General features: G+C 51.8%; 1 protein-coding gene across 8 annotated transcripts in view; it reads left to right on the forward strand.

The window, feature by feature from the left end:
- Positions 1 to 20,716, forward strand: part of ATP2B2 (ATPase plasma membrane Ca2+ transporting 2) — a 284,665-nt gene that overhangs the window by 99,082 nt on the left and 164,867 nt on the right. For 7 of the 8 annotated variants that reach the window (XM_044252999.1, XM_044253001.1, XM_044253004.1 and 4 more), the window contains exon 1: positions 19,959 to 20,069. The exons of the other annotated variant lie outside the window; for it this stretch is intronic. The gene's annotated coding sequence lies outside the window, so the exon portion shown is untranslated. Of the gene's footprint in view, positions 1 to 19,958; positions 20,070 to 20,716 lie in introns of those variants that run through there. 8 annotated transcript variants of the gene reach the window in all.

Raw genomic sequence — 20,716 nt, forward strand, 5'->3', positions numbered from 1 at the left:
AGTCACTTGGTATTGTTTTGTTTTGTTTTGTTTTGACGCATGATATACGTACATTGAAGTGGTAAAGTATGCTAACCTTAAATGTACCACTTGATGATCTTTGCATATACTTATACTTCTGCTACCAGCACCCAAATCAACATAGAGAATATTTCTAGTATGCTGAAACATTCCTTCTGAGGTGCTGTAATTTAATTATAATTTTTATTTCTTTAATTCTGCAAAACTTTCAAAGTCAAGAAGAGCCCAGGGACACACAATGACTAAATATAATGTGATATCCTGTATGGGATCCTGGAACAAAAAAAGACTTTAGGTAGAAATGAAGGAAATGTGAATCAAGCATGAACTTTAGTTAATAATAACATATCAATATTAACTCATTAATTATGAAAAATGTACCATACTAGTATAAGCTATTAATACTAGGGGGACTAGCTGTGGGGGAGATGAGAGTTATTCTTAGCAATGTTTATTTGTAAATAGAAAAGTGTTCTAAAACACAAGGTTTATTAAGAGAGAAAAAGCACTCTGCAATTCCTCCAGCAAAATAGGTCGGTAGGCCTTTAAGGATCTGGCCTCTGAGCTGCCAGTTTGTGACGTCCAGGGCTATAATGCCCTCATTGTACAGATGGGGAAATTGAGACCCAGAAAGTGGAAGCCCCCTCCAGCAGGTCAGTGACAGAGCCAGAACCAAAAGGCCAGTCAAGGCTCCAGCTGCAGAATGGGGCATGGGGTGGGAGTGTGCATGTGGGGTTGCCAGTGTCTCCCCGGATCTCTGAGTCCTTCACTGAGGACGTGCCCTCCACGAAGCTGCCAGGGGCCAACCAGCTTCCCTTGACTGCTTCCTCCTGAGTTCTCCAGGGCTGTCAATTGGAAACCAGTTCTCCCACTGTCCTCAGCCCCAGAAGGAGTGGTCATGGGCAGTTCCTGTTCTGGGAGCAGGATGTCCCCTTCCCATCCCAGCCAGCCCTGATACACATTTTGGGTGTCCCCCATGCCCAGCATAGGATCTGAGTTGAGTGCTGGATGGATGGGTGAGTGAAGAATTGAAGGAGGGATGAAATAAATGGCAAGGGTGGATAGGTAGGGGTGTGTGGAGGGAGATAAAGGGGGCCAGGAGCACAGATTCTGCAGCCAGATGGACTGGGTTGAACCCTGACTCTGCAGCTTCCAGACACATGACCTTGGACAAGTCACTTAGCCTCTCTGTGCCCTAATTTATTCAATTTAAAATAGGGATATTAGCAGTATCTGTGAGGAAGGGAAGTAATAAATGTAGGAAAGGAGACAAGAGAAATAGGGGAGGGGCGATGATTTCGTATTCATATCAGGACATGGAAACTCAGACAAAGCCATACGACTGGCCACTGACCCAGAAAAGGTGGGTCAGTAGCATCCTACAGTGGTCAGAAGACAGGTCTGGGAACCAGGCTGCTGGGGTTCAAATCCCAAGGCTATCTTTTACTGGCCACGTGGCCTCAGACAAGTGAGTTAACATCTTTGTGGCTCAGTGTCCTCACCTGTAAAATGGGTGTGGTAACATTCGTATTTACTTCATGAGATTTCATGAGGACTAAGTAATTGATTGGTACATGTATAGTGCTTAGGACTATTCCTGGCACATTTTAAACAGCCCCTGGCATATAAGGAGTGTTTATTAAATGGAGGAAAAGTCTTGTGCCAGAAGCCCACTCTCTTCCCTGAAGGGGCACCAACTTCTAGGAGAGATCGAGGTCCAGGCAGTGTAATCTCACCCGCTGAACCCAGGTGAGAACCTGCCTTAATGAATTCACATGCGGAGAGAGTAGACAGCTGCCCATCTCTATACGGCCTCACCCACCTCCAGCCAACCCCAAGATAGGCAGCACTTCTAGTAGTTTAAGAGTAGCCAGAAATCCGGATTCGTATCCACAATTTCTCAATTTTTAAACATTGGCACTTAGTTCAATTTTATTTTAAGCTCTTAGCAAAACAAACAAATTTATTTTAAGCTGGCTGCTTTCCCAAGTGGCTGGTTTGCAGCCTCTACCCCAGTCCAGTCCTGCCAGTTTGCTTTCTTTAACTTTTCTCCTGCATATTAGAGGAAAGGAAACTGAGGCCAGAGAGAAATGTTTGAATCCGTTATGTCTGACCACTTAGTGGAGTCAACAGGCAGTTTGCTAGTTCCCCTCTCTTGGCTGCAGCCCACAGGTTTCCTTAGGTAATCAGACTTTGGACCAGGTAAGGGATGAGAACTCGAAAGGGAATTTTTCCTTCAGCCCAAGGTTCTTGCAGTAGCATATCTGAAATATGACGTTTGTTAACTATCGTTTGCACAGTGAGTCCTGGCTACAGCTGAGTGTGAAGCAGGAACTACCCCTGCTTCCAAAGCCATAGCAGAGATTTGCAGTGTATGATGCTCCAACTTTGCTCCTAGCCCTGGCTCAGCAGGTAGGGGGCCAGGATTCCAGGACGTTCATTCCTAAATCTCACCATTTGCCACTCCGTCGTGACTAAAGGAGCAGCCAGCGGTAAGCTCTGTTGTAAAGGAGGTCACTAAGCGGGAGCTAGAGGGGTTTAGAAAAAAGGGGAGGATTGTTCTGGAGACAAATTTTAGAGGAATATTGTTGGGGAAGAGAGTTAATTTGTAGGCTTGTCATGCTCCGTACTTGAGTTGTTTTCTCTTTCTTGTTGAAAAAGTGCCCTTTGGTTCTCACTTATTTTACCAGACTGTGCCGCCATTGCCAGATGAGGCAATTTTACAGTTGAGTAAAATGGGGTAAATACTGTACTCACTTTCCGCCACTGGCGACAAGGGGGAAATGAGATGGTGTGTGCAGAGGATTAAACAATACAAAACAGCCTTGGTTCTCATTGTCAGCAGCAGCCAGCCTGCCTGCATGCACAAGTGACAGCTGGAGAACCTTCCACTCTTGGCCTTTCTCTACCCTGTCTATGTGATGGTGACCTTCACTTTGTCTGGAGAGTCAGGACATCAGCTAGCGTGGAGCACTTATTGTGGGTCAGGTTCTGTGCTAGACCCTTCCGTCTATTTTCTTTTCTTTAACCCTCAGAGCAACCCTGGGAAACCAATGCCATTATCATCTTTTCAGATGAAGTACCTGAAGCTCTGGGAGGAATGTGACTTATCCAAAGTCACCCCCAGGTGGGGACAAAACCTTGAGCAAGTCCCATTACCATCCTAAGCTTCCAGCTTCCTCATTTGTAAAAGAAGGTTCTAGACACCCATCCCAGGGCTGCTGTGGGGATCTAGGAGGTAATGACTTGGAAAGTGCACCATCAGCTGTAAATCCCAACCAAATGGACAGCATCAGTGAGTTTTGCAGAGACCTGTTCCCCTTTGGTGCTCAGTGCATTTTAGCAGCAAAAGTTATAGGGAAAAGTTATTTTGAGTGTCTGTTTCTTGGGCGGTTTCCAAAATGTGTCTCCTCCCTCCAGCTAACAAGTGTAAAGCTGGCTTCAGCAGAGGCTCTGCTCAAAGCAAGTCACTTCCAGTGGAATGATCTGGGAGGTAGAAAGGAAATAGGCAGGATGGTCACAGGGGAGACAGGATCACAGAGAGGGCCTCAGGCTATGGAGTCAGAGATATGAAATCAAATCCTGGCTCTTCCACCTACTAGTTCTGTGACCCTAAGGCAGCTAGTTGACCTCTCTGATCCTCACACAGAGAATTGTTATGATGAAGGGGATGAGCAAGGCAGCTGAGAAGCAAAGCATGGGCACCCACAAACATCCAGTGAGACCAGTTCCAAGTCCAAGACTGGAGCTGCAGACATTTCTGGGGGTGAGGAATAGGATAGAAACCAGTCCAGAGTCTGGAGAGAAGGGGCCCAGGGGAGAAGGGCCAGCTGCTAAGGCAGGGAAGACTGGTCAAGTTGGGCTTAGCGGTACACGTACACTGGAAAGGAAGACTGGTCAAGTAGGGCTTAGCAATACACATATACTGGAAAAGAAGACTGATCAAGTGGGGCTTAGCAGTACACATACACTGGAAAGGAAGTCTGGTCAACTAGGACTTAGCTGTGCACGTACACTGGACCACAAGCAGCTGGAGGACAGGCATTCCATCCTCTTCATCTCAGTTGCCTGGTTCACAGCAGGTGCACAGAATACATGTAAAACCCTGAACTTAATATCCACTTTCTTTCTGCCCCATGCTCACCCATTTAGTCCTCTGTATCCCTTGATCTCCAGCCCTACCACCACACCTCTGTGCAGTGTGGAAAAACACAGGCTGTGGTATCTGACAGACTCAGATTCAAGTCCAAACTCTGCCCTTTCTAGCTGGGTAGCATTGAGCAGATTACCTCCCCTCCACAACCCTCTTTTCTTTTCTGTAAACAGGCTGATCCTGCCTCCCTAGTGGAGTTATTGTAGGATTTAGAGAAGATACATGTGAAAACACCTAGCATGGGCCCTGACACGTAGGAGGCGTTCTGAAGGTGGCATCAGAAAGTGAGGCTGCTCCTTACCAGAGTAGCCCGTGGCCACCTCCGACTTCCGCACATACCCACAGACCAAACTCCCGAAGGCACTCAGTGTGTCTTTATATCTTAGGGGACACAAGCACCTGGATTGAGGACGTGGATGCACTGCTTTCCTGTCCCCATAGTCTCTTTACACAGTTTCCACGCTGGTCCTATATTGACTGGCCACAGTAGGGCTAACGATGTCCACAGAACACCTCAAAAATGAGCATCAGCAGGCAGATCACTGATCAGGATTAAAGCACCTGTCCATATTCACTAAGCCATTCTCTGGCTTTGAGTATGGTAGTATCTGTGAAAGTTCTCAAGTGGTAAGTGTATGAATGAAGGGCTTCCTGGTCCCAGATCCCATGTCTTATTCTTGAGGGTGGCCTGTGAGCTCTGTGCCATTGCTGGACTGATGATTTATGGGTCCTTCTCTGGTACCTTGAGGTCAGGCTGAAGTCCTGAAAGATAGGACTGGCTCTGCTGTACAAGGACCTCTGGGTACAGGTGCAGCACTTGAAAGGAAACCCACGATGCTGCGGCCTGTAGGGCTGGAGGCCCATAGAGGGGTAACCTGCCCATTCGGGATGTGTGTGCCCTTGAAGTTTAGCTGACAAGGGTCTCAGGACAGAGCTTGCCTATGTCTGGCTATCATACCCTGACCCTACATGCAGTGCAGGTCCTGTTCAAGATCTGAGAGCCAGGTTTGCCCTGCTATTAACTGGGAAAATGCTGCTTTAATGCCTGGCGCCATTGGAGGCGCTCCACAGCCATCCGCGAGGGACTTGGAGAGCTTATCTGCAGCAATTTAGCCTCCATGTCCCTCTCTGAACCCATGGTGATAGATCATCTACAGAAGTCGCATAGTTTGGTTCAATACAAGTCAAAATGTCAAGGCACAATCTCTAAGCTCACTCTTGCCCCCACCCCCTGAACCCAGCCTCCTTCCCTTGCTATGCATTTATTTAGGATATCTCTCTTCTCACCCGCCCTGGGCAGCAGAGGGTTGGCCTATCCTCCATTACCTGCGAAGACTGGGAGTCTGAGCTTAAAACTAGCCCCCACCCCACCCCCACCCCTTACCACCTGCTCCTGTGCTGACTTCCACACCCAACCTCTCCCTCCGGGCCCCCGAGCTAATTACAGGCTTCCCTAAATCATTGGAAGGAAAAGCTAATTAAATCAGGGTCGGCCATCCATTTTCTGGCTAAGGACAGGCAGCTCAACACCTTTCTTCCAGTCCAGGATCCTGAAATCATGGCTTGCAGCTTCATTTGAGTTGAGAACAGGTTTTTAATCTCTTAGGGCTGATTTTAGGAAGAGCAGCAAGATGGGACGTTTCCTCAACTGCTCCTTTGACCATGTCAGAGTGACCATATGGGATCAGGCTGAGGACCTGGAAAACTGAGGTGTGCCCAGATCTGCAGAGCTGGGCAAGAATGCATGAGAAGCCAAAGTAGGTGACAGTTTGACCTTGGAAATCCCGCAGTGCACTGATGCCCCACACCCACTGTTTCAGATGGTGTGGAGTGAAGGGCCTTGCCTTCAGTCCCAGGCCTGCTGCTTGCTGGACCAGTGTCCCCCGCTGGCATTCTCCCCCTCTCTGAGCTTGAGTAATAACAGCGCCTACCTCACAGAGTTGCTGAGAATTAAATGAGATGACATATCAATCAGCCAGTGTGAAGCAGGTGCTGGGCCCATGTTTGTGGAATGAACAAGTGACTACAAAGTGCTACACCCAGAGTGAACACGGAAGCAATGTTAGTTCTCTCGTCCACCTTGGAATCCCCATGTGTTTCTTACTATAAATACTTATGGGACTCATTCACACAAAACCTGTAGGTAAATAAATTTATTGCATGTTTTCCCCCTTTGAGATGTCAGAGCCAAAGGACTCGCAGGTGGGAGCATATGGGGTGTGGAAACTGAGGGCTCCCTTCCCATGGCCCACCCTCCCATTTACCCCTAGATGCCAGCCTGCTTTTCCTTTTTTCTGGGCCTCAGAACCCCTCGATATAAAGAGCGGTGCCTTGACGGAAGTCCCAGCTCTGATTCTCAGCCCCTTCCTGCTCTGTTCCCTCATGAGCCATGTCCTCACCAACTTCCTCAAAGGGGGCAATGCCTGAGGCCAGCATGTGGTTGTCCCAGCCACTTTTTTACAGAGAAGGGGTGACAAGCTCAACTAAGTAAGGAGATCCCCAAAGCAGGGAATCACTGGGGGAGAGTCCTCTGTAGGGATGAAGACCAACTCTGTGAGACAAGTCTGCAGTCCACTTTGAATTCCAACTATCTGTGGCCTCCAAAAAATCACCCAGCTTTTCTGTGCCTCAGTTTCCTCCTTTGCAAAATGGGCATAAGAATAATAGTATATCCCTCTAGGGTTGTTATAAGAGTTAAATTAATTCCTAGGGGCCAGGAGCTTGGGAAATGGCCTGTAGTTAGCACTCCACAAGCATTAATCGTTCCTGGTATTTCTGAACCAGACTCTGAGACCCCTCATCACAGCTGGCCCAGCCCACTGTCCTGATGCCTTCCCTCTTACGGATGGAGTCTGGGGAGGAGAAGCCACTGGGCCACCTTCACTCAGAATGAACCTCCTGCTCCACTCTCTCAAAAAGAAGAGTCTGCCAGTGCCTGTCAGGACAAGAAGGGCTCAGGGCAGGGCGGGGGAAGATACGAAGGCCCAGGCCTCCCTCAGAGGCTCTAGCGGAGTTGGAAGGTGGCTATAAATATGAGAGGCGAGGGGCTTTCTAACTAGGCCAGGAATGTGTGTTAGTCATTGAGGTCAGAGCAGGCCGCAGAAGCTCTTGGCTGGGAAAAGAGTATATCCAGGAGTGAGCTCTCCTGGGCTCAGGGGAAGCCAGAGAGCTGAGGTGCAGAAGGAGGGTGACGAGCAGAGCTTAGCTCGGGCCATGCTGGCACCCCAGAACCTTGATCAGAGGGGCCCAGGAAGGTCCCTCCTGCCTCTTCTATTCTCTGAGAAGTCCTACCTCAACCCCAATCAATCAGCCACCTACAACCACCCGCAGGCTGAGGCCATGCTGTGGCTCCCAAAGGGCACTCAGGCCACCATTCTGCAGAGTGAACAAGTGCATCCTTTCTATTTTAATAGCTGTGCGCTTATTTTAATGTGTTGGGAGAAAAATACAACTGGCAAAGCAAATCCATGATCTCATGGCTATAAATGTTTAAGATAATACCAGGTAGGTGTATACATTTTTTTAAAGAGGGAGTTGACTTTTTTTTTTTTTTTTTTTTTATGTATTCTCGTGGAACTGAACCACCATTACTTAGGTTTTGGGGATTCTGGACCACAGGCAAGATGCTAATTTCCTTGCCGTGGAGCTTCAGCTATCTTCCGTGCCTCCAGTCCCACTTCCCACCCCTGCCTTTCCCCAACATCCCTGCCCTTGCTCCTGACCCCTGCTCTACTCTCAGGGTGCTCACTGCCTGGAATGCTTTTCCCCTCCAGCTTTCTACTGTGAGCACCAGGTGAAATAACTATTCACAGGTGCCTCTATGGGCCCATCCAGAGGCCTCCTCCTCCTCCTCCAGGCTGCCCCGGGCCCTTGTCCCTCTGCCACCACTCCCCACACTGTGTGAGAGTTTCCATAACTCAGACCACTGCTCCCTTGGTGATGGGGAAAGCTCTGGCTGGTTGCCTTTCTTCCTGCTATTCCCAGTGCTGTACTGAGGGCTGAGTACATGCCCAGGAGGCAGACCCAGTCACTTTCTGGAGCCATCCTTGCCTGGCGTTGGCTGGCACACATGCAGCCTCGCCCTCAGGGCTCTGCCCCCTCCCTCATCTGTCAGATGGGGATGCTAAGTTTCCTCTCCCCGGGTGGGTGTGTGGGGTCAGTGAGTTTACTTCACCTAAAGCTGTCTAAAGGCATGTGCCTCACATGTTATCAGGACTCCGTAAATCCTGGTTCTGCTCATTTGAATCATCAAGGCTATTATCATTATCAGGGACCAATGGATATTCAGTAAGTCTACAGTGGGGCAGAGTGGAGGGGAGGGAATGAGACCAATGGATATTCAGTAAGTCTATAGTGGGGCAGAGTGGAGGGGAGGGAATGAGACTTGAGCACCTTTGCATTTAGGATCAGGAGAAAGTTCTCAGTGCCTATTTACTCCACCCTTCTCCTTTTGAATATGGGGAAACTGAGGCTCACACTGCACCCCTAGAACCGGGGCCTGGGACTCCTGTCCTTCAATCTACCATTGTCCCACCACCTCCGTCCTCCCTAGACTGGGGGAAGAGGACTCCAGGACTCACCTGCCCAGAGAGACAGGCAGACCTACCTGAGCTTCTCTACCAACCCCCTCGCCCCAGTCTTTGGAATGGGCCAGAGAGACCTGGGGAGGAATTCCAGAGGCTGTGGCCAGCAGGAGAGCTCTCCCTTCCCCAAGTCAGTGAATCAAAAGCTTCATTCTTTGTAGATTCCTCCGATAGGTAGCAGCAGACATGACCTTTGTCATTTGTTATTTTTAGCCGAGCAGGCAAGGAATAATAAAAACCTGTATGGGAGCTGACTATAAATAACGTAGCTGTGGCATTAAACACACACACACACACACACACACGCATGCCCCTAAAACCTGTCGATCTAAAGCAGCATTGCCCTTCCAAATGGAATAAGAGCATTAGCATGGGACTCTACCGTCAGTGAGCCCATCTCACAAAAGCTTTTGCTTGCCGTCACCACGCAGTTCCCTGAGGGGAGATGCTTTTATTGTCCCCATTCTTCAGATGAGGAAGTGAGGAATGAGATTGGCCAGGGAGGCCACGGGCTCTGAGCCTGACAGATGCCAGGAGCCTGACATCTGTCACTGTCCCTATTGTAGAGTGTCTGAGAGGGAGTGCCACTGAGGGAGGGAGTGAGAGGGAGAGAGAAGCAGGACCGGAACCGCCTCAGATCCCCTGTCTCCAAATGCAGTAGTCTGCCAGTTGCTAGCGGCCTTGCAGGGCTGGAAGAAGGAGAGGTGGACATGGACAGGGGAGAGGAGTGGCCACGGGCATTGTAGACCCCTCAGGACGGAAGTTGGAGTGAGAAGGTGGTGGCTGGGGTGCTAGAGGTGGAGAGGAGGCAGTCTGGGAAGGGCTCAGCACTGAGAGCGGCAAGGGGGACAGGGCAAGAGAAGGGAATTGGCCAATTGTGTTCCACGACGGGGCCACACCAGGCTCACCCCAGTCTGACATTGAAATCCCTTTGGGCAGGGTGGCCATGCTGGCCAGCCCACAGCAGGAGAATAGGAGCAAAGTCCCAAGAGCAGGTTATCAGGGCTGGGATAGACAAGGACAGTCAGAGGAGCAGGCCCAAGGACACCAGAGCAGAAATGCATCCCCAGGACTTAAAGGAAACAGACTCCAGAGAGTAGTGTTGAGCCCCTGCCCCTGGCCCAGATGTGTGCTGGTGAGCATTTCATGACCAGCTCTCAGGCAGATAGGTGCCCGGCTTTGTAGTGTCCGCCAGATAATAGCTACCAGCATACCATCCCTTGTGTGCACCGTTGGCTCTCCGGACACCACCACACCAAGCCACCCAGGGGGCGATGCCTGTGTCCTGCTTGCTTCAGAGGAAGAGAGGAGGGGCTTGCAGGCCATTTTAAGCTATTATTAATTGTGCATGTAACACACAAGAGGCAGAATCTCAATTAATTCTCAGTACCATCCTCTGAGGTGGACATTATCGCTAGCTTCCTGATGAGGAAACAGAGGCTGCAAGAGTTAAAGTGACTTGCCCAAGGTAGCGTACCTTGTGGCAGCACCAAAATCTGAAGCCAGGTGTGTGTGAGTTCAGAGTCCCCACCCCAGCCATATACCACCCAGCCTCCAGCCGGGGTAGTTCTGGGACCAGAGCCGGGGCTGGATCTTTAGGCAGGGGTGCATGGGTGGGTTCCTCTGTGGGGCTGGAGCTGAAAGGCCTGACCAAGTCCCAGAGGAAATGGTCGCCACCCTTGAGAGAAGCCCTGAGAGGTTTGAGACAGCCCCCACATGGGGAGGGCATGGAGCAAGAGTACCACCTTCCCCTCCCACCAGGGCAGAGGCACTGCATGGCACCCCACAGGGCTCTCCCAACCTTCCTCCACTCCTTCCCTTGTTCACAACCGAGTCTCCTCCTCCAAAGCCCATTTCCAGGAACCAGTGCCCTCACTGCCAGACACATAGTAGGTGCTCAATTAATGCAGAAGAAATGAACCAATCACACCTTCCTATTCTCTCTCATTTTGTTGGAAATCAAAGACCAGATCAATTATATTATTATTATTCCCAGTTCACAGATAGAGACACTGAGGTAGATTGCAACTGGCGAAATGACTAGCTCAAGGCCATGCAATAGTAAATGGCAGAGCCGGGGTTCAATCCCCTACCTCTGTGACCCCCTCCGCGCCCTACTCTTCTCCACTGTGCTGTGTGCCCCCGGAAAGAAATTAGCACCTTGTATCTGAGAAGCTCCATATGCTTTGTCAAGACAACTTGCATTTCCTTCTTGTGCTTCACTATTGCATGTTGGTCTCAGAGTGCCAGTGCAGGGAGGCTGGGGGACAGCAAGGAGGACTTGAGAGAGCAGGTGGCCTTGTAGTGAGAGAGTTGGCCCAGGCTGAAGGGCAGCCCCATCCACAGAAGCCCTGGAAATCCCCATTGATGCAGGACCTCTGGAGGGTGGCATGGCCCCTGTGTCGGGACTCTTTGGAGCCATATCTTACAGACAGGTTCAGAGCAAGGTGGCCCCACAGTGTGATGGGAGCAAGGGGTTCTGATGGGGTGAAGGGGCTGCCATGGAGCCACCCTTGGCCTCCCAGCCCCAGCGGACCATGATTCTATATAAACCAGCTTCATGGGCAGATCCCAAAGGGAATTTCCTCTGGGGAGAAAGGGGGACACCCCCACAGGGATGCCCTTGAAGGCCACTAAGGCGGCATCGGTCCCGCCTGTATTCCAAGGGCAGAAAGCTCATCTGCTCATCCTCCCTCCTCAGGCCCAGCTCCAGCTCCACATCCCACTTCTACCCTGTTCCCTTTGGCCACTTGTTGGACATCCTGGTGCGGCCCAGACATTCCCCATACTTACAGCAGGGTAGGGAAGAAAGTGTGTGTCTGAATCCCAACACCCCTGCCAAAGGGACAGTTTTGTTCCAGGTATGTGGCCTCTCTGGGCCTCTATTTCACCGTCTGTAAAATGGGGATGGTAAGAACTCCTTAAAGGGTAGGAATTAACTGAGCCACAACATGAGAAGTTCTTAGAACAAACAGTATCTGGTATGTGGTAATTGTCCAGGCCATGCCACCCCTCAGTGCTACTATTGGTAACGCAGACCGATCCCGTCTCTTCTGCCCAGCAGCTCTCAAGGGGAGCTACCCCTATGGCAGTCTAGGGTCTGGAAGGGAGCACTGGATTTAGAGTCCTGAACCCACAGCTATCTCTTAATCACCCCTGACCCTCAGAGGCAGGGGCCTTTCACCTCTCCTGGCCTCCATGTCCCCTTCTGTCAGGTGGCCCCCCTCGGTTCCCAGCACATTTGAGACTCTGTAAATGTCCACTGGGTGTTTTTCTGCTTGCAGCTATGACCCAGTGCCAGCAGGCCCCTTTCCTTCTTGCCAATATGTCCCCAGCTCAGGGTCTGCCCCAGTCATGGTTTGCTGAACGAATATGTTACCTGTGGCATGTGCACAGGTTACATGTGCAACGTTACTGTGGTATGGTGGTCTAACAACATGGAATTCTGTCATGTGGTGGGCACCTCACCAAGGGCTTCATCATCCTCATTCTGTTTAATTCTAAAATCCTTCTAAGGTTCCTCCTGCTCCTGGGATAAGGACAGAAATCTGGAGGGTGGTCTCTAAGACCCCACCCCTTTTCTGCCCCTAGACCCCTTTTCTGCCCCTAGCGCATACTCTTCCCCTCTAGGCATTCAGACCCCCTTTCAGTTCCAGAAGAATTGCTGAGCTCTTTCTAGCCTCAGGGGCTTTGCCAGGAACACCACCTCTCCTACCTGGTGAGCCCGCTCAGACTTCTGAGCCCAGCTCAGTGACCAGCCCCCTTGGAGAAACCTTCTGCGACTCCCCACTGTGTTCCTATAGGGAATGGCCAGGTCCTCCTGCTGAATGTGCTCATGGCCTATGCTCCTTATATCCCTTTCTCCATGTACATAGGTCCGTGCATACATTTCACTTCTGTGTCTGAATCCTCTCGAGTGCACACCATGAGTTTTCCTGCCGCATCCTCAGTACTTAGCATGGAACCTGGGAAGTGGCAGATGTCAGTGGGTACTTGGTGAACAAATGACCAGACAGAGAAGCAGGAAGCAGTTGTTGCCATGCATGTTGCACAGATGAGAAGCCTGAGGCCTGACAGAGAGACTTGCCCCAAATCACACAGCCCATCAGGGTGGAGCAGGATTTGAGTTAGTCCAAGGGGCTCCAGCTCCCAAGCTCTTCGGACCCACCCCACTCCCTTGCCACCTTTGGGTACAGTGGAGGACTGAGCCAGAGAAGCTCCCAGAGGAAGAGGGCTTGTGTGACAGGGCAAGGGCTGCGGTCCCTCTCAGAGGCCTGGCTGCTTGGAAACCTTATCAGAGGTGAGCCCACAACTTGCTGCTCCTCTGTGAGCCTTCCAGGAAAGATCTGCATTCTAATTCTGCCTCTAGTTATATAGAGGGCTTGTCCCCTCTACTCTCCAGATCTCAGTTTCCTCGTCAGTAAAATGGGAGTGAGACCATCCACAAAGCCGGTTAATTGTGTGCATTAGCACACAAAGAATGCTCCCAGCAGAGACCGCTGATGTGGTCCCTGCAGCTTCCAACCCATTTTAAGGATACAGTGGCAGTGGGATGGCCACGTTTCAGTCCCTGAGTCCTTATTGCTTCCAAAATCCCAGCAGTGTCCAGCCATCCGGTCAGCAGATGTGTCTCTAGGCCTGCAGTATTCTCAGTTGTCACACCTCAGCTCCTATGCTCTCTGAAACCTTCTCCCCCTGCTGGGCCCTACAGCCTCCTCAGCAGGAGGACTTCCAGAGAAATGGCAGGCTGTGGTGCAGACTGTGCTAGGTTTGAATGTTCACTCCTATACCACAGAGCTGTGTTCCCCTAAGCAAGCCACTCCCCCTCTCTGAGCTTGTTCTTCACCTCTAAATTGAGGGTTGATAACACTGAACTTGGAGACCATGAGGAGGAGTAAATACTACTAAGTGCCTGGCACAGAGTAGGCACTCAGCAAGTGACAAATTCCCTTCTCTCTTCTCCTGACAGTCCTGAGTACATTGTCCCTATTCCTTCTATTTTCTCCTTCCTTCTCCTCTTCTCTCTCCAGGGAATCAGCCTTCCATCAAGAGTGAAAACACACACATACATACACACAAATGTTCACTAGGAACCCCAGCACAGTACCTCACATTCAGTGAAAGCGAAGTAAATATTTGTAGACTGAATAATCCAAAGAAATGAATTACTAATGGTAAAAGTTCAGGCTATAGGTATCTGGCAGGGAGAATTTAGGGATAGGGGCTCCTCCCTGGGTGTTCAACTCACCTTGCATTCAGCCCTGGTCTCAAGCATTCTGGTCCCAGTTGAGACATCACTGAGGGACATTGGAGTGGAGTTCAGGTCTTCCTTTTCCCTTCACAAAGTGGGCTTGCGGAGAGAGCCCCATTCACTGACAGGCTCAAGAAATAGCAGCTCTTGAAACAGGACCTCCAGTAAGTGCAAAGAATATTTCCAGAGCCACAGAGGGATGCAAATACCAGTTCAAAACCACCAGGGAATTGCTTTTTCATTCAACAAACATGTACTCATCGGTTCAATCAATATTTGTTGAGGTTCTATGCTCAGTGCTGAGGATATAATAAGCAAATGAGACCCATTCCCTATCCCCAGGGATTCCCCCAGCCTGAAGGACATGACAGAGATGCACATAAAGAGGTTAATAGCAACAAATTCTTCTTGGGGGTTGGAGATGATGGAGGGGAAATCAGGGAAGGCTTCAGAAAGGTAGGGTTGCTGGACCTGAGATTTGAAGGGTAAGTAGGACTTCTCCAGGCAGAAGAGTGGGAAGGGAAGTCATCCCAGGCAGAGTGGACAGTGCATGCAAAAACACAGAAGCATGGAAATGCAAGAGTGTGTGTGAGGAGCAGGAAAGACTTAGTGTGGGGAAAGTAGATGGAGGATAATGGGAGGGGTCTGGAATAGTCATCTGACTCTCATGAGCCCTGGAAGGAGTTTAGGTTTTATGCTGAGAGCACAGGGAAGCCAAAAAAGGTTTAGAGGAGTTGAGAAAGCTCTCTAAGGTGCAGGGGATGGGCAAACAGGGGGAGGATAGCAGGAGAAGAAGCAAGGAGACCAAGGGGAGGAGGTAGGATTGACAGATGGGTGTGGGCAGTGTGTTTGCATGTGCATTAACCAAAGGGATAGCGTGGATGAAACCATGTTTCCCAGGCCTGGAAAAGGCAACCTCCCCCAGGGAGTCCTCCCAGAATAGTTCTTGATTTCCCAGGCTCTGTGTTCTTCCAGGAGAGAAAGTATCTGCTTCCTAATTGGCCCCTAACCTCTGGCCTCACATACAGGGGGCAGCAGAGTCAACCATCACCACATACTGGCCCTGCCCCACCAGAAAGCTAGGCTAGGCCTTCTGCACCCAGGTTTTCTGACCTATGGGAAAATAAGTTCCATGGCTCCCTAGACCTAGGTTCACACCCATCTCCGTTGGGGTCCCTGGGCCCAGTGGGGGGCCTCATGTAGTCCTGGTTTCAAGCCCCAGTTCCCCTACTCACTGTATGACCTTGGGCAACATCATTTCCCCTCTCTGTACTTCACTTTCCTCATTAGTAAAATGAGAATGAAAAACAGGACCTCCCTCCCAGAATGTTATGAAGCTCGTATGGTGAAATGCACAGTAGGATTATGATAGGAATGGCGGCGGAAGTTAGACGTCAGCCTGAACCCCTCCTTACTGGGGGAGCAAGAACTGGTGGAAGTAGCCAGGAATGGGGGACTGGGTTTGCATGTCAGCAGGTTGCCTTGGACTATCAGGATCTTAAAGGCCAGCCCTGCCCAAGCCCCACAGGGGAGGGGGTCTGAGAACCATCATGCAGCAGGATAAGGGGCTGGGAGAGACCCACCACCCTGTTCCCCAGGGCCCTTCTGGAGAATCTCGGCCTCTGTGTTTATCCTATTAATACCAACTGCCATTCTCCATCAGCCTGTGACTCTGCCAAATAGGTATTATTGTCCCCAATTTGCAGATGAGAATACTCAGGGAAGTTGAGTCATTTGCCCAAGTATTGCCAGGAAATGAAAGAGGACCCCAGGTCTGTCTGACTGGCCACAAAACCTCAGCCTAAGTTTAGGTGGGTTGAGGATGTTTGGGACCTTGGTAGGAATGGGTGTAGTGCCCCAAGGTAGCTGTGAGACTTGGTACAAGCTGGGCCACCTGGTCCCCAGACACCATTCTATGGCCCCTCAAGGTCATGGTCCTAGAGGAGCCTAGCCGTGTGCCTCAAATTTGAGGATCTTTAGACAGGAACAGAGGGACAAGTGGGTCAGATCTGGGCTCAGATCTCGACCTTGGGCCTCACTAGCTCTGTGCCTCCAAAGCACGTCACCAAGGCCTCTGTCATTTTCTCTTCTATAAAATGGGAAGAAGCCCAATCTCTCCAAGGGTGATTTGTGAAGGTCAGACAAGGCAGGGAGGGGAGGGGCCTTTGGAAATACCTTCTCAGCCTCAGAGGGGCCCAGCCAACAGCATTTTGTGACAGCAGTTAACCTGCTTAGATGTGAGAAGACCCTAAGCTGGGCAAGGCAAGGGCAGAGGTAGCCCTCATTCCTCCTTCCCTTCAGGAGGGGGAGCAAAAGAGAACCTATGTCTCCTGGAGAGGACACAGCTGGTCTCTTCTTGATTGCATTTGATTCTGCCTCCCTCAGACCTGTCTGGACCTACTTCATCTGTCTCCCTTATGCAAATTGCCTTCATCAGACGACCTCATCCCCACCCTCATACCTAGCTACTAACCCTCTACTCCCACTCCTCTCTGGTCCTGGGATTTGTTCCCCCAACCATGGTCTGGACAACTGAAGACTGTGTGAAAATTGGACTGGGCTGGCTCTCCCCTCACCCATGCCCTATTTCTCATACCTTCCAACCCTACCCTCAATCCATGTTCACCATAAGCCAGATCATGCTGGAGGCAGAAGCTGTCAGTAATCCTCCTGGCCTGCCTCCTGCCTCTCCCCCACTCTTCCCCGTGGGTCACCCTGACTTGTCATTTCCAGCCTTCCCGGAGTTTCAACACTAGCACCATTGTTTGTCAGATTTTGCAACACCTCTGCCTGTCCAGTACCCCCTGCCCCACAACATATCCTGGAAAGACAGGCCAGATGCCCTAAGTATGTCTGCTGCAGGAAGGGGAGGTATAGGGGGCAGGGCAGGGGATGAATGTCTGTGGCCAGATGACTTTGGGCAAGCCACTTACATCCTTTCTTGAGGCCTTAGTTTGCTCAGCTATAAGATGGGAGAATTGGATTGGAGTCCTTCAAGTCCTTCAAATCTTCAACTCCTCTGATTCTGACATTTGATAAATCCAAATCACAGAGCAGCAGATACATTCAGGCCTTTATTGGGGCACCTACCACATGCTGGGAGCTGGGGCTCTAGAAACAGAGCTGATGTGGTCACAGCTCAGTGAGGGAGACAGATGTGTAGACCATCACCATACCGTGTGGTCAGAGCCAGGCTGGACACAGGAATTGATTCTCTCAGTGGAATCAGGAAGAACTGTTTGAGAAAGCAGCGGTTGAGCTGGACTTTGAAGGATGAAGAGGAGTTCACGGGCCAAACATAATGAAAAACTTTCGGACTCTGCTGGTCAGCATTTGGGCTGCCTCAGAAGTTAGGGGATATCCTATCATTGGGTTGTGGATGTGGATGCTGAAATATAACAGGGTCCAAAATGCCAAGAAGATGGGAACTTAGTCAGGTGTCAGTTCTAGTCTTAGATTCTGGGAACCCAAATTCCATGAGCTCCTAAAAATTTAGTGTTTGCAGGTAACAGCACAGCCACCCCAGGCAGGGGCCAGTGAGCAGGTAGGACTCCGAACTTTCAGCAGATGAGTGTTAGGGCTCCCAACCAGCCCACACCATCCTGGCCTTCACAGGGAGGGAGCCATGGGCTTGGAGTCCTCAAGCTGAGATCACGGGTTTGACTGACCCCCTCCTGGCTTGAAACACTGTGTCCTGGTCACCATACACAAATTCCTCACTGTCATTCAGGTGCTCACAGAAGTCATTCTAGTGGTAGGATCAAACAACTCACTGTTTTGCAGTGGCCTTTGCAAACTGTCAAGTGTGCTGGACACAGAAAGTATATTACTGTGGAAATGGTGGCTCATAACAGGCCCCTTCTGGGGCTGTTTGTTCTGTAATCAGGAAAATCAGTTTGCTACCCTCCCCAAAGCCCCTGTTGTCACAGAAATGATGGTGGGATTCCTGGCACAGACCTGTCTGCCCCAACCACATGTGAGCTGCAATAGGCCTTTTACCCTCTGCCCTTTTGTGCCAACCTTCACCCTGGCCATCTCAGAGTGCTTTTCTCTGACCCTGTGTTGGGGGACAGGGGCCGCCTCTAGGCCCTGGGGAAGGGATGAGGGACTCCTGGCTTGGCCCCTCCTGTGGTAGGGTCTAACTTAGAACTCTGCCTGGAAGAGGACCAGTGAAGCCCCCCATCTGTACCCCCAAGAAGGTGCCAACGTGGCAGCTCCCTGTCTCAGGCTTTTGGGGTAGGAGGTAAGAGCCTCTCTGAGCTATGTCCTGGCTGCTCTGTTGGAACCCCAGCCGGGAGTCTTCCCTGCCTGGCACCGTGGAGCCCAGGGCTGCCCAGCACTCAGCATCCTTAGCGTCTCAGCATCCTCTGCACATCTCATTCTGCCTGGCCAGGAGCAGAAGGGGACCCCTTGGTGGGTATAAGGGCTAAAAAGCAAGGGGGAGCAATATGGCCCACTGACAGAGGCCCGGCCGCTGGTGCTCACTCCCAAGCTCTCTGCCTCCCGTGGCCCCTCTGCCCGGCCAGGTTCTGATTTTGGTGCAGTGCAGACTTTCAGCTTCACGAGACAAATTGATATTCTGTGCCAGCCCAGGGATGGAGAGGCAGCTCGGGACGCTCAGGCTCAGGCAGGCAGCTCAGAACCAGGCAGGGGGTAGGGACAGGGGAAAGGAAGCAGCTTCCATCTGGGGTTGCCTTCTGGGGCCACCCCCAACCCTGTTCTCCCCCAACATGTGCCCCCAGCACACTGACAGCTACCCTGAGACAGCAGTCCTGAAGGTCCTTCCACCTTTGGTGCCTTCCTCCTAACCAGGGCACTCCTCCTGGGGGGGACAGAGCAGTGGAGAGCGAGGCCTCAGAACCCAAGAGAAGCCCCTTCACCTACTGTGCCCTCCTAATCTTGCTCCCAGGTCTGTTCTCCCATCAGTCTGGATTTAAAGGGGCAGCAGGTCTGGACTTAAACGGGTAGCAGTCAAGGCAGAAAGAAATGGGTAAATTGGCTGGGAGGATTGCATTCCTGCAGACTCTTCCCCAGAGGTCCCTGGAGTCTCTGGACATGGTCAGCGCCCCCAATATGACCAGCCCCCCAACTCCTCACAGATGTCTCTGTAGATGATGCCCCCTGCCAGTGGGCATCCATGAGCAGATAAGCAGCCCCTTGAGGGGGTCTTCTGACAGAACAGTAGCCCCCAGGCAGGTGGAGGTACCCCTGGGGGGGGCTGCTGGGCCACAGGGGTAGTGTTTAGATGGCAGTAAGGAGAGTAGGGCAGTAGGAGCAGAAGGGAGCTTAGTGCAGTCTCTGTCATATTGGACCTGCAACCACAAATGTGTTTAGTCTGTGTTGAGTCCATTGCTACCCCTATGTGACCTTTGCCCCACCCAGGTCTGGGGGGCGGGGGTGTCCTGACCAAAAGGAGAAGGAAACCAGACCCACTCAATGCACAGCCAAAGGAGTCCCCCAGAAAGTGGGGGATGACTTGGGGCCATTTGAGCAAAATCTTTCCCTCTCCCCTATTACTCTCCCCCCCACCACCATCAGTCGCAGGATGCCCTCCAATCCGACTCAGCCCCAACCCTACCCTCACCATGCCCTTGACATTCCCTCCTACTTGGGGGGAGCGGGCATATTCCTGGGACTCTGCCAGCTTCAGTTCCTCATGATCCCACGGGAGGAATTAAAACCGCAAACAACACCGTGGTGGTTCGGTCCACACACCCCTGCCCCCACTCTCCTCCCCCAGCCCCCCCCCAACAAGCCCTCCCCGCGTCCCTCCCTCGTCCTCGGTCCTCCGCCCCCTCCCCCAGCCTCCGGCAGCGCAGCGGCTGGGGCGGCCTCTGCCTCCCCCGAGATTGCATTTTGCCAACGAGATGCTCTCCTAGAAGCCGGCGCCGGCGCCTCCGCCCCCCCCCCCGCCCCCCCACCTGCTCCGGCAGGATGGTACAGTCTGCAGAGGGACCCGGGCACGCTGGCTGGGCTCAGCCGCGGCACCAGCTGCCGCACCGCGATTACGGGGCTGCCCGCCTGGAAACCGTGCCGGATTTGTGGTGATTTTCGTAGCCAAGTAAGTACCGGCATCCCCCAGCATGAGAAAATAAAAAATAAAAAGCGCCCCAATCCGTTCTCCCCTTCCTCCCTCACCCATTTTATTTTGTTTCATTTCATTTGATTTTTTTCAGTGCTGATGGTGGTGGCGGCAGCGTGGGGGGGGGGAGCAGGGCTTGTTTATCTGGCAGCAGCTGAGGCTGCATTGGGAGCCGCTGCCGAGCGAGACACTAGTATGAGGGTCCGTGTGCTGGGGGATAGGACTGGGGTGCTGTGGACTTGAGCAAGGAGGTCTTGGACAAGCGGATGCCCAGGGTCTCAGGTAGATGCCGGCATCCTCTGCTCATTAGATGCCCCTGGATGGATGTTATGCAAGGACCGGCAAGCCGGTAGCAGGGGGCAAGGTCCTCTTCCCTCTGAGCTTGGTCCCAGGGAGACGCAGAGGACTAGAGGGTGCCTCCTGCCTGGCCCCCACTGGGTTCCAGGACAGAAGCAGAGGGAGGCTCCCACAGGGGGTCCCTCTGGCAGGTGGGCTGCTGCATGCCAGGACCACCAGGTCAGGTCAGCCAAGGCATGTGGTGGCAGGGATGAGTCCCCAGGTCCCCAAGATGGCCAGAAGGGGGACAGGAGTGGGATGGCCAGGCCATTTTGCAGCAGTCATGCTGG

Source organism: Neovison vison, chromosome 6 (assembly GCF_020171115.1).
Source record: "Neovison vison isolate M4711 chromosome 6, ASM_NN_V1, whole genome shotgun sequence".
Taxonomy (NCBI): domain Eukaryota; kingdom Metazoa; phylum Chordata; class Mammalia; order Carnivora; family Mustelidae; genus Neogale; species Neogale vison.